Source organism: Nicotiana tabacum, chromosome 7, assembly GCF_000715075.1.
Source record: "Nicotiana tabacum cultivar K326 chromosome 7, ASM71507v2, whole genome shotgun sequence".
NCBI lineage: Eukaryota > Viridiplantae > Streptophyta > Magnoliopsida > Solanales > Solanaceae > Nicotiana > Nicotiana tabacum.
The window spans coordinates 22857136-22875263 of NC_134086.1; positions in this window are offsets into that span (position 1 = coordinate 22857136).

Genomic DNA, 18128 nt, shown 5'->3' on the forward strand with positions numbered 1-18128 from the left:
CAAACTGCCAAGCCCTAATCTGCCCCAATAATGAAGACTGGGCAACAACAACATGCAAGAACTCAGCTAGGCTCTGAAATATCCAACCTCACAAGTCTGTTAGCCAAGGACTGAATGTCGAAAGCTAGTGGCCTCTCCTTTGCTGAAATGAATGCCAAGCTACCTATACTCTCTGCCTTCCTGCTTAAGGCATCCGCGACCATATTTGCCTTGCTCGGGTGATAAAGAATGGTGATGTCATAATCCTTCAGTAACTCAAGCCATAACGCTGCCTCAACTTGAGTTCTCTTTGCTTGAACAAATGTTGTAAGCTGCGATAATCAGTGTAAACCTCACATGACACCCCATAAAGGTAATGCCTCAAGATCTTAAGAGCATGAACAATCGCAGCTAAGCCTAGATCGTGCACAGGGTAATTCCTCTCAAGAATCTTCAGTATTTCATACAAACCTTCAAGGAAGTGAATTTAACTTCAAACAATTCTTTTATGAATTTATAACATGGTTTAAGTGATTAGTTTAGCAAGTAAGGACATAACATTCCGATTATAGCATGATACATATCCTAAAAATAGCATACTAGTAGCTACGTACGGACTCTCGTCACCTCGTACGTACATAGCCACCACAAATAGGTTTAAATATGAATTTAATTCAACTATGTGGTTAATTCCCTCTTACATGGTTAGAAAGGAGACTTACCTCGTCTCAAGCCTACTTCCCAATTCAAGAATGCGCCCAAATCTCCAAATTTGACGCCGAGCGACTCGAAACTAGTCAAACATTACATAAACTAATCAATCTATTCTCAAAGATTAATAATTTCACAATTTAGTGATTACCCAACCTAAATTGCAAGATTCCTAAAATTCACCCTCCGGCCCACATGCTCGGATTTCAAAATTTTTTAAAGGAAGTTGTTACCCATAACCGAACATAAATATATGATTATACTAAATTCCATAACAAATTTCGTGGTTAAATCTCATTTTTAGCAAAACCCTAGATTTTCAACTACACCTATAATTTTCACTAATTTACATGTTATAATCTACCCATAAACTATATATTCAACTCACGTTGTGTAGAATTTACTCACCTCAAAATGCTAAATCGAAATCCCCTCTTTGAGAGCTCCCTAATCGCCCAAATATGTAAAGAATGGGAGAAAAATGCCTAACTCCCATATTTAATGAAGTGCGCTGCCCGCTGCCCCAGTGATTTTCGCACCTGCAGTGTGTTGACCGCACCTGCAGTCCCGCTTTTGCGGACGAGGGTCCGCTTCTGCGGAGTTGGGCTGGGTCGGCTGGGGCTGCACCTGCGGACAGATACTCGCTTCTGCAGAAGAAGAGCCGCATTTGCGGAACCTGGGCTCCTATCCTTGGGCCATATCTGCGAGGCTCCAACCGCACCTGTGAGTTTGTACCTGCGACAGACCAACCATAGGTGCGGTTATGACAGCAGTTGGAGCTTCAGCTCTTGCTCAAATTTTCAACTTGGTCCGAGCCTCGTTCGATTGACGCTCGGGACCCCGAGGCCCCGTCCGAACGTTACAACAAGTTTGGAATCATAAAACGAACTCGCTCGAACTCTCGGAATGCCCGAAAAAACATACAAACTAAGAATCACACCCTAAAATCAATTGAATCAAACTTATGAACTTGAAGTTCTTCAATCTACTTCCAATGCGCCGAAACGTACTTGTACTACTAGGAATGATACCAAATTTTACGTGCAAGTCTTAAATGATAATATAGAACTTTTCTCGGTCCCGAAATTTCATTCGGACCTCGATATCACAAAGACGCGCTCCAAACCAAATTTAAAGAATTTCCAAAAACCTTCAAGAACCAACTTTCATTATTAGGCGCCAAAACGCTTCCGGGTCACCCAAAATCCGATCCGAGCATACGCCGAAGTCCGAAATCATCATACGAACCTGTTGGAACCTTCAAATTCCAATTCTGAGGTTTCAAATTGTTAACCGAAGTCAAACTTGGCCTTTTAAGCCAACCTTAAGGAACCAAGTGTTCCAATTTCAACCCAAACTCTTTCAAATCCCGAATCAACCTTCCCCGCAAGTCATAAATCAGTAAAAGCAAGTACGGAAAGTCTCATTTAGGGGAACGGGGTTCTAACAAGCAAAACAACCGGTCGGACCGTTACAGATAATACACAAGTAAAAAAAAATTGTTTGAACTCTAAACTACACTTAACTTTTGGTTAAAAAAACTCAAACAAACACTTCTTGCAAAAAGCGAAATTTAACAATAAGTGAAAGTGAATCGACATAAATTGTACCTGTGCAATAATTAATTGAAAAGAAAAGTACTTTTACATTTATTGGAAGTTGAATTTACTATTTGGTAATACAAAGAAAATTAAAAGTAGTATTTAAATGAGGGGTAAAAATATCTCAGCTTTTAATGGATAATTTGGTAATTTAATTTTATACTTAGGACAAAGTATATTTGAATTTACCTCAAGTACAATTGCATTAAGAACTAGAAATTCAATGTCGAAATGAATAATTTTGAAACTATTGTTGTCACGCCCTCAATTCAGAAGGATTGACAAACCGGCACCCAATGCCTTCACTGTGCATAGACAAACCATCTCTAGGGAAGCTCCTTTCCAACCAAATGGTGGGCTTTTTCTTTTCTTTTTGTTTTTTTTAGGAAAATTTGCACATGTAGGATACATTTCGCGCCATTGAAGAGCTTCTGTCCCCGTTTAATTGTGCAAAAATAGCCTCGGGGGCATAACTTGTCTTGCCAGATTTGGTAAAGCTTGCATTGTTTACAAGTTATACGAGGGAAAACATACTTCGGTACAAATTGTTTTATCGGAATGGCAAAACTTATCTTGTTCACAAGTAATATCGGACATACATAACTTGTATAAAGCGCTTCGAATACTGAATGATTGAACAAAAAAGTAAATTAAAGGGCAGAAATAATCTCAATCAATAATCAAAAAGACTAATAAGTAAAATCTTTCCATTATTCTTTTACACATGTAAACAACAATCTATGGCCACTTATAAATTAAAGTATTTTCGTCATTAGTAAAAAGATAGATTCCATCCCCATCTATTGACCATTTGCAAGATGCATTAGCACATCTACTTTGGTCTTTTGAAGGATCAAACAACAGAAAATTTCCATGCAAAGTTCCAGAACTCATTTGACATGAAGCTGTTGGATTAGCAGCATTTGTGTCAATAGAGAAAGTAAAAACAAGACCAGTACCGACATTGCTTTTGCTAATGTTGTGTCCTTGGGCTGTGCATTGGATAGATAATGGAAAAGCCATTTGACTAGAAACTTCTACTTGGTAAATTGTAGCTAAGGAAGGAGTTAGAATTTGTAGAAGGACAAGAATTGGGAGATAGAATTTGAAGGAATTCATGATTATTTTTTATATGTTGAGGAAGGTGGTAATTGTTACTTGGTTTTATAGTTGTTATGGTTTACTAGTTAAGTAAGTTGTTCAAAAAATGATTAAGGTAAAGACTTGGGGGGAAGGGAACTGATTGTATTTCCAAAACTTTTGCAACATATCATGAACATTCTATATTTGCATTTGGAAAGGAAATCCTAAAGTAATTTGGTAATTTATTTGTTGTTCTTTTGGTGCCTATCATTGTTTTATGACATTTATGGGACTCGTTCTAATAAGCTCATCTCTGAGTGGGCCCTTAGAAAATGCCTCGAGACACACCTGGGTGTAAAGGTTTCAAAACTGGCCTAGAAAAACTTGACATGCGCGACTTGCACCCACCCATTTTTTAAACTCAGCTTATCTTGATCCAATCCATCTAAGCTTATATAAAGTTGGGCTAATTTCTAGCTCAAATGGATACAACAATAACCTTGCTAAAAAAATATTTGAAAAAGATTTTTGTTTTTCGTTTTTTTGATATGTTATAAATGACCATAACAAAAGAAGAAAAGTCTTATTTAATAATTAAATAATCCATAGTCACCCTTACTGCCGCTCTACTGAACTGTAGCAGAAACAAGTCTGAAAGAACCTTAAAGTTGTCTCAAGAAAAGTACATACAAAAGGTACTAATTAAGTAGGTTCAGTGTCGCGACCCAAAATCCACTAAGGGTCGTGATGGCGTCGGGCATCACTGTCAGGCAAGCAAACACCAAAAAGTTAATTAAATTCTTATTTTAGTATTTTTGAAATCATTTCTTTTTATTATATTAAATAATAAATAATGGACTTCACTAGGTAAATAATGATGTCTTTAACAAATTTAACTACTGATTAAATCCCATAGTCATCCCAGAACCCGGTGTCACAAGTGCATCAACAATTTCTAGGAAACAAATGTAATAAAATAACCATCCGGAATACAAACTAGACAGTAGAGAAAATACAATACAATACTCCGAAGGAGACTCTACTGGTTGCGGGTCGTCTCGAGAGGTGCAGCTCACCTAAGTCTCTGTATCAACCATGTCGCTGCGCCAAACTAGGCCACTAGACGTATATGTTCCTGTGCAAAAAAAAAAATACACAACAAGTGTAGTATGAGTACAAAAGCAACATGTTCTCAGTAAGTATCCCGTCTAACCTCAAAGAAGCAGTGATGAGAGGTCGACTTCGACACTTATTAGTGGTCCAATAATAATATACCAATAATGTGAAAAATCGTAGATTTTATAAGGTGACTGCAAACTCAATAAGCATGATGCAAGTAATTCTTTGGTTAATAGAAATTTCCAAGTTCATATTTCTATCATTTATTAATTTATCTCAGGCCAGGGAGGCAATATAAAATTTTGTAAATCTCAAGGCAAGCAATACAAGCATGCGCAAATCATGTCGAGGTCGTACAGCCCGATCCAATAATATTTAAAATGTGCACTGCTAAAGGGTCGAATGGCGCAAACCATAGATGAATCTATTTAATGTACTGAGGCGTTCGGCCCGTTCCTCAAAAGATAAACACATTCAAACAATCAATCAAGAATTAATCAAGGAGCAATTATCCAAGAAACGACAATTTTTTTAAAAGTCAAGAAAACAATGTCTAGCCTCTTAGAAATTTATTTACGAAGTTCGATATGTTTTTATCATTTTAAATTGACAACAAGATTTCAAGTAATTACAAGTAAAGCATGCTTTTGGGTCCTAGATTACCTGAACTTAAGCATAATAGTAGCTACGCACGGACTCTTGTCACCTTGTGTGTACGTAGCCCCCCACAAATAGGGCACATAGTTAATTATTTTATCGAATGGGTTAATTCCCTTTTACAAGGTTAGAAAGAAACTTACCTCACTCCGAAGTTCCATAACCGGCTTCCAAGCCCTTCCGATGACCCAAATCGATGCACAACGCTCCAAAACTAGCCAATAATTATGCACACTCATTAATATATGCTCAAACACTCATTATAATCCAATTTATAACAATTCCTAACCCCGATCGAAAAGTTGACAAAATCACCCTCGGACCCACATGCCCAGATTCCGAAATTTTTCGAAGACAAACTTTACCTATGACCTCACGTACTCAAATATATAATTTACTCTCAATTTCATGTCCAAAATCATGGCCAAAATCCAAGAGTATAAATTTTTAGGTTTTCCTCGAAATCCCAAATTTTCCACTAATTTCCATGTTCGAATCTATATATAATCATGTATTTAACTCAAAACTAGTATAAACCACTTACCTCAATTAACAATCAGTCATGAATCAATTAAGGGGACATAATCACATAAGTGATACTTAATTTAAGGAAATCTCACACGGAATCCATCAATAAATCAGAGTAAGGTTAATACGGTAAGAAATAATTCCCGGAATCAATTACACAATCAATCCAAAAATACGGACATATAAATAGGGTAAGAGCGAGTAAAACTTAAATAAGGAAATATGGATACTAAATTCAAGCCCTTATTTTAGGTAAGTAAATCAATTAACAACTTAATTGACAGAAATAAAGGTAACGGGCAAAACAATAGGATAAATAGTTAGAGAATCATAACCCTAGGGTATGCCAAACACAAAGAGATGAAACTCAAAAAGGAACAATTGAAACAGCAAAGAAGAAAGCCATCGTTGAAGACACTTAAATGTCTGAACCTTTTTATAGAAAACGTTAGGGGTCAAAACCATAGAGTGAAGAACATAGTCATGCGAGTCAATCGAACAGACAAAGAAATTGAGTCTAAACACTTTTAAAAGAAGCAGTGTTTCTTAGAAACTTAAAAAGGGCGAAACTCTAGTTGAGAAGACAAGAGAAATCGGTTAACAATAAGAAACATAGAATTTTTTTAAAGAAAAATAACAAGATAAAATTAAAAATATCTCATATCCGCAAAGATCTAGATGAATTTGAGCAGAAATAGACTAGGGTTTCAAGAGAATGACAGAGATGAAAGAAAACCTAGCCTGAAACTAGAGATTCTTGATTTAAGGCCTTTAAAATTATAGAAAAATTATAAAAATACTTGTGCATGTTTGTAAATGCTTATATAATATTTTAAAAATATTTAGGCATATTTAAATATGTATGAAGGAAAAATTGGATATCAACAACTGTCCATCTTTACCCGGGAAGGATGAAAGAGTTTTCGGGTAAAAAATGATGGCCAATTTTAACCGAATGGGATGTCTTAAAAGATAGAGGCCGGACTTTGGGTTTTGAGCTACCTACATATCCCTGGTTTAAAGAAATTAGGCCATGTGTAGTTCCAGATCCATTGGCGAAATATACTGATGAAGTCATCGCAAGAACGGAAATAAGGTTTCGGGATAGGTGAAAGAATAGTTACGATAAATGGTCAAATTTGAGACAGTTGAAGAAACTGGAGCGAGTTCACTCATGCTGGGATAGCAGTTGCTTACTGGTTACCTATAGATAAAGAGATGCTACGAACATATATTTGCGCAAAAATTTAAACATGATGCAGATTCCCTTCGGACCGTGAAAGTTGTCTTCAGATGGTTAAGAATGACGTCCTTATACCATGATGTCCTGGGCCATGAATTGTTCAGATAAGATATTCGCAGGCCATGCAATGATGTTCTCGGGCCATGAAAATGGTGCCTCCGAACCATGACGCCTTTGAATAATGATATGCAAATTTGAGAGATCCTCAGGCCATGGCATGTTGTCTTCCGGCTATGAGGATGATGCCTTTAGACTATGACCCCTTTGGACAGATTGGTGATATTTCAGCCCATGAGATATAATAATATGGTGTTAACAAGACAAGGCTTAGTCTTGTGAAATGGAGGGCAAAGCTTAGCCCGACAGAAGAGCAAATAGATAGTACCGTAATAGAGCAACATTTATGCAAGGAGGGACAATGCTTAGTCCCATGAGAAGGTAGTGTTTAGCCTCATGCAAAATCAGACACAGAGCTTAGTCTCATGCAAGATGCGGAACAGGGCTGAATCCCATACAAATAGAAGGCAGTGCTTAGCCTTATGCAAATATGGAGGCAAAGCTTAGTCTCATGCAAGATGCGGGACAGGGCTTAGTCCAATGCAAATAGAAGGCAGTGCTAAGCCTTATGCAAATATAGAGGCAGGGCTTAGCCTCATGAAAGATTCGGGACAGGGCTTAGTCCCATGCAAATGGAAGGCAGTGCTTAGCCTTATGCAAATAGAGAGGCAGGGCTTAGCCTCATGCAAGATTCGGGACAAGTCTTAGTCCCATGCGAATGGAAGGCAGTTCTTAGCCTTATGTAAATATGGAGGCAAGGCTTAGCCTCATGCAAGATGCGGGACATGGCTTAGTCACATGCAAATGGAAGGCATTGCTTAGCCTTATGCAAATATGGAGGCAGGGCATAGCCTTATGAGATGCAGGATAGGGCTTAGTCCCATGCAAATGGAAGGTAGAGCTTAGCCTTATGCAAATACGAAGGCAGGGCTTAGCCTCATGCGAGGTTCGTGACAGGGCTTAGTCCCATGCAAATGGAAGGCAGAGCAGGGCTTAGCCTCATGCAAGATGCGGGATAGGGCTTAGTCCCATGCAAATGGAAGGTAGTGCTTAGCCTTATGCAAATATGAAGGCAGGGCTTAGCCTTATGCAAGGTTCGGGACAAGGCTTAGTTCCATGCAAATAGAAGGCAGTGCTTAGCCTTATGCAAATATGGAGGCATGGCTTAGCCTCATGCAAGACGCAAGATAGGGCTTAGTCCCATGTAAATGGAAGGCAATGCTTAGCGTTAAGCAAATATGGAGGTAGGGCTTAGCCTCATGCAATATGCGGGACAGGGCTTAGTCCCATGCAGGATGCAGGATATGACTTAGTCTCATGCAAATGGAAGGCAATGCTATCACGCCCCAACCTCGGGAGGCGCGACCAGTGCTCAATTGAGTGAACCCAACTGAGCAAGCCTTATCAAACACTTCCTACCCAACTCAATATGAATAAGTAAACCATGCTTTCATTGATTTAGACGAGGAAAGATAGTACATTCAACGTTGCTAGTTCATTTTATATCATAACGTTAAGCCGTAGTTAAGCTCCAAGATTCTATACAATTACACTTTAGAGAAGCAAGAGTTAGAATTACAACATAGTTCATAGACCCATCCAACACCCGTACATAACCCACACATATGTCTACGGAGCCTCTAAAGATGTAAAAGACAAGTATGACAATGCCGACAACAAGGCCCTGGCTATACCTCAAAAGTGGAAGTCCACAACAAAAGATGTGCAATATAACTCGTTGAAGTAGAAAGGGGCTCACCAAGACTTTGAGAATAAGGTACTCCACTACGCGCGATGGACACTATCTGCAATGGAGCCACCTACATTCATTTAAAAATGTAGCACCCCCAGTAAAAGGGACGTTAGTACTATGGAATAGTACTAGTATGTATAACTAAACACCATCTAGTTAGAAAGAACTTTCATACCAAACATAAGGAAAGCACAAGTATAACTCAAAATCTTTAAATGATCATAATATTATCAATGTAGAAGAATCATACAATTTTCGCATTATGTTCCCATAGCCTTTAGTTTGGGGCATTTCATACTGTTCATCATTATTCGCTATACCACCACTAGCTTGAGCAGAGTCCGATCTTGACCCGATCGGCTAGGTTGCCTCATTTGAGACATACATTTCAATCACAATCTCATTTCCCTTTTTTATATAGGGTTCAATATCAACACAATACCACCATGTGTGCGGCATGACATCCGATCTCAGCCCGATCGGCTAGGCCGCCTTACCAAGGCATTTCCCTTTTCCATCAATCATCTCAATTCCATCTTTGTATCACATATATCATTTCATAGGCACTTGGGGCTACAACTATCACGTCATATATTTGGCACTAGGCCACATTTCACATCATTCCTAATTTCAATGTTAGATTGGTAATTTAGGATAATATATGCACACAAGAGCAAATAAAGTTGTAAGTTTAGATGAGACTTCACATAGAGGACACAACATATACAGCTTCAATCTCAATTTAAGGTCTAAGCATTTCAGTACATGATTCACATTCCTGGCACCCTTTCAAGTTAACAAGAATAGCACATTTATCATATTGAGACACATCTTTCACGCATACAAAGTCGCAACCCCAAATTCATATGAAACAACAATCCATACAACAATTCAACTCTAATCTTACCACAATTACACCGACACCGATGGAGCTCGATTTCTAAAAGATGGGGTTTAGCCATACATACCTCAACTGAGCTTTCCTTAATCCTATAACGTTCTGAAATATTCGCACTTCAATCTATTTAAGAAATATAGCACAATTGAACCCATAATCAGGAAAAGATCATAATCTAAGCTCACTTGAGCATTTTATCAAGCATTGAGTGTTCATTAAGGCCTTATGATCCTTTTATGCAAGATTACACTTAGTCCATTCCACATGCCTCTCTATTTATAATTTCCCCATATCTTCTAAGAACACATGCATGCAATGCAATTACCCTTATCCCCATGAATTTCCTCACTAATTACCCCTTATAGCTATGTATAAAATTAAGAGCTGAGGTGATGAAGTCTTACCTCCTGGGATGAAGGTTTTGGTGCTCCACTTGATTATCTTCAATGTTTTTAACAAGGATTTGTGAAGCACTTTTGATGAAAGGCACTTCCTCTCTCTTAGACCCTCCCTCTCACTCTGAAAGCACCAGGAAATAGGCTCAAAATGAGCTATTGCATAGAATATAAAGATAGGGGATCGGGTTAAAAATTTAGAAATCTAGAGCCCCGACTCAGATCTGCGATCGCATATGCGATTGCAAAATTGACATGCGGCCCGCAGAATGGACCGCAAAAATGCTCCCAAAAGCCTGAACAATCTGCCTGGGTATGCGACTAGAATGCGGTCCGCATACACATTCTGTGGTCGCAAAATGCACCGCAGAACTGCTCCTCGCAAAAGTTCCAAGCAGATTATGCGATGACTATGCGGCCCGTATATCGATTATGCGATCGCATATTTGGCCGCATAGTTGACCTCAAAATTAACCTTCACACTGCCTGACTCTACGGTGACTATGTGGTCCGCATAGCTATTATGCGACCGTAGAGTTGACCACAGAATTCTTTATGTAAATATGAAGGCAGGGCTTAGTCTCATGCAAGATATGGGACGGGTCTTAGTCCCATGCAAAGAACGAATAGCAAATAAGGGTAGCATGTTTCTTAGCTAGAGATACATTTAGTGTCTAGTAGCCCGTTTGATAGTGATTTTGCTTCATGTATTTGCGAATGCTACTGCTACGTCAGGTGTGCCTTCGTCAAAGAAAAATTATAAGTTTTGTAAAAGGGGAGGTTGGTTCGTGCATTTGTCTGCTGGCCTCGCTTCTTTATACTAGATGCCTTGTTTGAGTTTCCCTGGGTAACACCTGGCTGTTACGGAAATAGAGTTTTTGAAAATATGCAATTATTGATAAAAAGAGTTATTTTTTTAGAAACATGGTAAAATTATCAAATAATTTTAGATGAACTGGTGACTATAACACATCCCAGAGACATCGCAACTTTATCTTGTTAGAATATTTAGGATCTTCCTCAAAATTGTGCCCTAGTCCGGTGGACGATCCTTCAACCGTTTGCGAGCAACGAACGCGTTGGACCTTCTTCAGAATTTTGAGAATACTTCTCAAAATTTTGCCCCAATTTCTTAACCAATTTCTGATTATCTGGCATATGCTGGCGTCAACTGGACTTGCTCCAGAATTTTGAGGGTCATCCTCAAAATTCTACCCCCGTTTTTGGTTATGAGGGAAATGAAAATTTTATTATGATATGACCAAACCCACAGGGCTGCCCTTGTATCCTCTCTTAAATATGAATCAAGTCAAGTGTAGTTCAATTACATTAGATATAAATAGTCTAAGCATAGTATCTCTTGACTGCGTATGAATTAATTGGTTTTGGCCGGATTTCTCCGTCTATTTCTGCAAGTATGAGCGCTCCTCCTGTTAGCACCCTGTGAACCATGTAAGGACCTTTCCAGTTGGGAGAGAATTTCCATTTGGCTTCATCTTGATATGGGAAGATCTTCTTCAGCACCACTTGTCCAGATGCAAATTGCCTTGGTTTGACCCTTTTGTTGAAAGCTCTGGACATTCTGTTCTGATAAAGCTGATCGTGACATACTGCGTTCATTCTGGTTCGATCTATAAGGGCCAATTGTTCATAGCAGCTCCTTATACATTCTGCATCGCTGAGTTCGACTTCCTGTATGATCCTTAAAGAAGGAACCTCTACTTCTGCTAGGATGACAGCTTCGGTACCATAAACCAGCATGTAGAGAGTTGCCCCGGTTTATGTACGAACTGTAGTGCGGTATCCCAACAAAGCAAGGAGTTGTTTCTCGTGCCATTGTTTGTGGCTTTCTACCATCTTCCTTAGTATCTTTTTGATGTTTTTGTTGGAGGCTTGTACGACTCCATTCATTTGAGGTCTATAGGCTGTGGAGTTCTTGTGCTTGATTTTTAAAGTCTCACACATGTCTTACATTGGACTACTGTTGATATTGGCGGCATTATCAGTAACAATGGACTTAGGGACTCCAAATCAGCAAACAATACAATCTTTGACAAAGCCGCTTTCTTGGTTACAGCTTTGTAGGATGTAGCCTCTACCCATTTTGTGAAGTAATCAATGGCTAGTAGAATAAACCTATGCTCGTTTGAAGTCGTAGGCTCATTAGGACCGATGACATCCTTTCCCCAGGCGACAAATGGCCAAGGTGAGCTTGTTGCATTGAGCTCATTAGGCGGCACTTTTATCATATCGGCATGCACTTAACATTGGTAGCATTTGCAGACATACTGGACTTGAAGGAGTTTTTAGATATTTTTGCATGGTCATATGATGACATGACCGGTTTGAGCACGCACATAGTGGCTCACAAGTTGCCTACCAATCCCATGTATCTGTCGGTGAAGCAGAAACTCAGAAAATTCAAATCAGATATGAGCCTGAAAATCAAGAAGGAAGTCACTAAGCAGATCAAAGCCAAAGTCCTCAGGCTACTTGAGTACCCAACCTGGTTAGCCAACATTGTACCAGTTCCGAAGAAAGATGGGAAAGTCTGAGTATGCGTTGACTATCGAGACTTAAATAGAGCAAGTCCCAAGGATGACTTCCCACTATGAAATATACACAACTTGATCGATAATTGCACCAAGCATGAACTCCAATCCTTTGTAGATTGCTTCGCGGGTTATCACCAGATCTGGATGGATGAAGAAGATGGAGAGAAAACAATGTTTATTACACTATGGGGTTTATACTGTTGCAAAATGATGCCATTTGGTCTAAAGAATGCTGGGGATACTTACATGAGAGCCATGACAACCATATACCATGATATGATACACAAAGAAATAAAGGTGTATGTGGATGACATTATTATCAAATCCAAGAGGGACGTGGATCACATAGCGGACTTGAGAAAGTTCTTTGACAGGTTGAGGAGGTACAACTTAAGACTGAACCCCGCAAAGTGTGCATTCGGGGTTCCCACAGGGAAGTTACTAGGATTCATTGTCAGTCGTCGAGGGATCGAGCTAGACCCGTCCAAGGTTAAGGCTATTCAGGAGTTACAGCGGCCTAGGAGCAAAAAGGATGTGATGAGCTTCCTAGGACATCTCAACTATATCAGTCGCTTCATAGCACAGTCCACATTCATATGTGATCCCAATTTCAAGATGCTGAGGAAAGATGAGGATTGTCAGAAAGCTTTCGACAAAATCAAGGAGTACATATCCACACCACCAATCTTGGTCCTACAGAGCAGGGTCGACCTTTGCTACTCTATCTATCTGTATTAGATGGAGGCTTCAGATGTGTTTTGGGACAACATGACGAGTCAGGGAGAAATGAGCAAGCCATATACTACCTAAGTAAGAAATTCATACCTTATAAAGCACGATACTCTCTGCTAGAACTCACCTGCTATGCTTTGACCTGGACGTCCCAGAAATTGAGGCATTACTTCTGTGCCTATACCACATACCTCATATCCAGGATGTACCCTCTAAAGTACATATTTCAGAAACCCATACCAATTGGGAAGTTAGCCAAGTGGTAGATACTGTTAAGTGAGTTTGATATCGTCAACATAACTCAAAAGGCGGTCAAAAGACAAGCATTTGCAGACCATCTTGCTGAAAATCCGATGGGAGGAGAATATGAACCCTTAAAAATGTATTTTCTTGATGAAGAGGTGTCATTTGTAGGAGAGGACATTACTAAAGCATACGATGGTTGGGAGATGTTCTTCGACGGAGCTGCAAATTTCAAAGGAGTGAGCATTGGAGCAGTTCTGGTATCAGAAAAAGATCAACACTACCCTGTATCTGCAATGCTTAGATTCCGTGCACTAAACAACATAGAAGAGTATCAAGCCTGCATACTAGGACTCAACATGGAAATCAACATGAATATTCAGGAGCTGCTAGTAATCGGTGATTCATATTTGCTTGTGCACCAGGTACAAGGAGAGTGGACAACCAATAATTCTAAGATATTGCCATATCTGCACCATGTACAAGAATTGAGAAAAAAGTTCACGAAGATAGAGTTTCGGTATGTTCCAAAAATTCAGAACGAATTTGTTGATGCTTTGGCCACTTTGTCATCCATGATACAAATCCGGATAAGAATTTCATTGATCCCATCTATCACACCTCCTTTTTGCGCGCCCGGCCCCGAAGGGTTAAATGCGTGAGGGAGTTTTTCCAATTTAAGTGACAATATTCGAAATGAGATTATTTATTTAATTCAGAGTCGCCACTTGGGAAAGGTTTGGCTTTTGGTATCCCAAGTCACCGGTTTATCTTGAATCCCGAATCGAGGAAAATATTCGACTTTTCCAAATAAAGTCTGCGAACCAGAAATTCTAAGTAAGGAATTCTGTTGACCCGAGGGAAGGTGTTAGGCACCCTCGAATCCCGTGGTTCTAGCACAGTCGCTTAAATTGTTATAATGGCTAAGTATCTGATTTAAATACATGTTGTGACTTATGTGCTTTTATTAAATTTAAAACCGCTTTTATTATTATCATTTATTTTTATAGAATTGCAACGTCGTGAAAATGCATCTCGAACCACGTCACAATCAATGCACCCGTAGTTGTTTGACACATTTCGACTCCGTTGAGATTTGGATTTGGGTCACATCAATGTGCACCCGGATTTAAGAATGTAATTTCAATTGAGTCGCGCCTAAAGAGTCTAATGCGTTATTATCTTTGGGGAAGCAGTGAAATTCACTAAAGAGTCCATCCCAAATTCTAAGTATTTATTATGGTTAATTATTGAGGGCCCCGCAATTTGCATTTTAATTTAGCGAGGCTCGTCTCATTATTCTAGAAATGATATCCTAAAGCGACTACATTTCTAATGTGTTTGTCTCTAAAAAATAGAAGAAAAAGATACATGCTAATTCAATTATATGCTTTGGCTAAATCCGGATTCTTATTAATTATCTGATTAATTATTTACAAAGTGAAGAAGCGTTATACCTCATGGAACATGCTTTTAATTTGATAGAAGAATTATATACGAGATTGATGAAACGCTACACTTACTCCAAACATTTCTTGAGTTGAATTTAACTAAACTTATTTAGGCTAGATTAAGGGAATTAACTACTAGACATTGTTACTAATGGGATTCGAACGTGATCCTACATACTGCCTAACGGGACCCGATAAAAGAAACTTAGAATAAAACAGAATTGCGTTGTATAAAGTCAAAGTATTCTATCCTATGCATACCATTATAGCTGAAAAGGAATCTAGTCAGTCACTATGTCAACTATCCATGCATTCTATGGATTGTACAATTACATACCTCGTACAAATAACAACTATAAACCAAAACACAAACAAAAACTAAAACTCGGTTAAGTATCAATTAACTATCCTTTCATGCTATTGAATTACAAACTAGTCAATTATACAAGCCCATCAATATACCATGAGTATTACAACAAATATTTAAACTTCTTCAACATCTTTCATTTCATGCTTTCAAACTGTTACAGTTACACCGATATGGGACTCGAAATGTGTACCTGGAATGCTGAAAATGCAAAGGAGAAGAGGAAGAAGATAGGGAAAATCAGCAGCAGCAGGAATAAAATAACAGCAGCAAACAAAGCAACACAGTAGAACAGGTTCCAGTGCAAGAATGCAACTATAGCCGATGGAAAAGTAGCCAAATGATAGCAGCACACAGTGGAGTAGAATCAAACTCCAGATAGACCAAATTCAGGACAAACCAATGAAACCAAACGAACAACAAACTCAACTGGGGCTTAAAAAAGAAATCAATATTGATCAAGCAAATCGAAATAAGTGAAATCAAGACAGCAATGAGAAGAACAGTTTCTGTATTTCTGTGTTCTGCCTCTCTTAATGTGTATCTGTATATGCCTCTCTATTTTTCTCCTCAAAGATGTTTTTTCCTCCCTTTAACTAATGGGAATTCTGCCTTTTTTATAGCCTAGCATCAGGCCCTTTACAATCTGTAAAACAAATCAGAAAACATTCCTTTCTGCTGTTTTTCCACTCAAACATTTAAAATTAGAAACCCTCCCATGAGATTCCTTGACAACCCTTTTAATCACCTTATTAAACTAAAAGGCAGACATGGGCAGCAAGAATATAACCTGACAGCATATGTTGTCAAGTTATTTTAATCTCTAAAAAGGCCTTAATGCACATGCTGTGCACAAGTGCACATGCCATCAATTCAGACCAAAGTTTGAACTGCAACTATAAACAACATCCTTAAAGGTTTCTGAATTGAACCACTGACAGAAAACTATACTCAGTTCTTAATTGGATTCAAAACACACTTCAACAGAAAATCCACAATATGAATTAGATTGATATCCTTCAAAGCTAAACTAATTGGCGATGTATATCGACTCGACTATACTAATTGTAACATATACAATTGAAACCAATAATTAGAATCGAGCAGTATTGAACAAGGGGTTCAGATTGTACTGTTAATACAGAAATAACCCTGGGAACTAATTAATCGACCCATTTCAAATTCGGTTGATTGTACAACTTACACATACACACATTATTAGTAAATGAAAGAAAGACTCGATAAAACAGAGAGGTCCAGGCAAGGTGGACCGGACACAGTCGACCAACAATTCAGAAATAAAATCAACTAACATTTTGGGGCAATAAACAAACATTTAATTACAACAAGACTCATGAACTGATAGAAAAGAAAACAAAAATACCTGAAATCTTGAAAAATCAGCAAACCCTAGCTCGGATTTGAATTGATCTTTCTTAGGGTTGAACGGACTTTAATCGAAGTGTTCTCAAATGAGAAACACTTCGATTAAGGTCCATCAGACCCTAATCACTTAGCTCAAACGGACACAGATTAGTCATGAAGAATCCTAGGGCTCCTAAAGGGCGGATTTGGGATTTGGGTTTCCCTGGTTAGATTCGGACCAAACCAAGCATGGTTTGGTCACGAGGAAGGTCCGGGGAGTGTCTGGTATGAATCTAGGGCAGATCGGTGTAGATCGAGTTTTGCTCGAATCTTCAAATGAAGATTCGAGAACCTAGGGTTTCATTCGAGGGAAAAGGATAACAGATCTATGCTCAGGGTGATGAGGCGGTCCTATGGTGTTAAGGTGGGGGTCACCGGCGTCCGTGCCGCCGGGATTAATGGTGAGGGGAAATGGGGTGGCTAGGGTTCCGGGGTTTGGGTTCTGTGAAGGGGATGAGGACGAAGGAGGGGTGTTTGGATGGGGGGTGGGGTATGAGAGGAAGCTTATATATGGGATGGGTGGCTTGATCTCAGCCGTTAGATCAATCGAGATCAACGGCCTGGATCTGAAGGCTTAAATGAAACAGTGTCGTTTGGCTTAGTAAGGGTCAAGGTTGGTTCGGGCAGAACGGGTCGGGTTTATACGTGGGTACGGGGGATGTGATCTTGGCCGTTGATCATTCTGAGATTAACGGCCCAGATCAGGCATAACCCAAACGACGTCGTTGGGAAACCCCTGGGGCTGAACTGATCTGGACCGGATAATTTGGTTTGGGCTTGTTTTTTTATTTGATTTGGACTGGCCCAATCCGAAAATCCTTTTTCCTCTTTAATCTCTTAATTAAGTTAAACAATATTAATAAAAACATTAAACAACAATTAATCACACAATCAAAATAACATCACTTTATATATATTTTTTTTACACACGACACATATTTTTTTATATTCTGTTTGATAAAAAATACAAAAGGGGAAGATCACAAATAACTACCAAAAATGCCACGTAAAAATCCAAAAAATTGTACAGCAAGACCAATCGCTATTATTTTTGTTTCTTTTGGAGTGATTGTCGCGAAAACAAAAATCACGTGCTCATAGCTACCCCTCTTTGTTCGGAAACACGAAGAGTTTTCGTGCAAAGATAAAGTGAGCGGATATGAGCGACTTTTGCCTATTGGACTACTCCGTGTGAAGCATGTTTTGAAAGATTTGACCGAATCTTTGCTTCGAAGATTTCCTACATATCCTGGGCAAAACAGGAATCAGGTCGATGTAGTTCGAGAAACTCTGGTAGCTGGGACTACCATGGGATTGCAATGCTTGCCGTT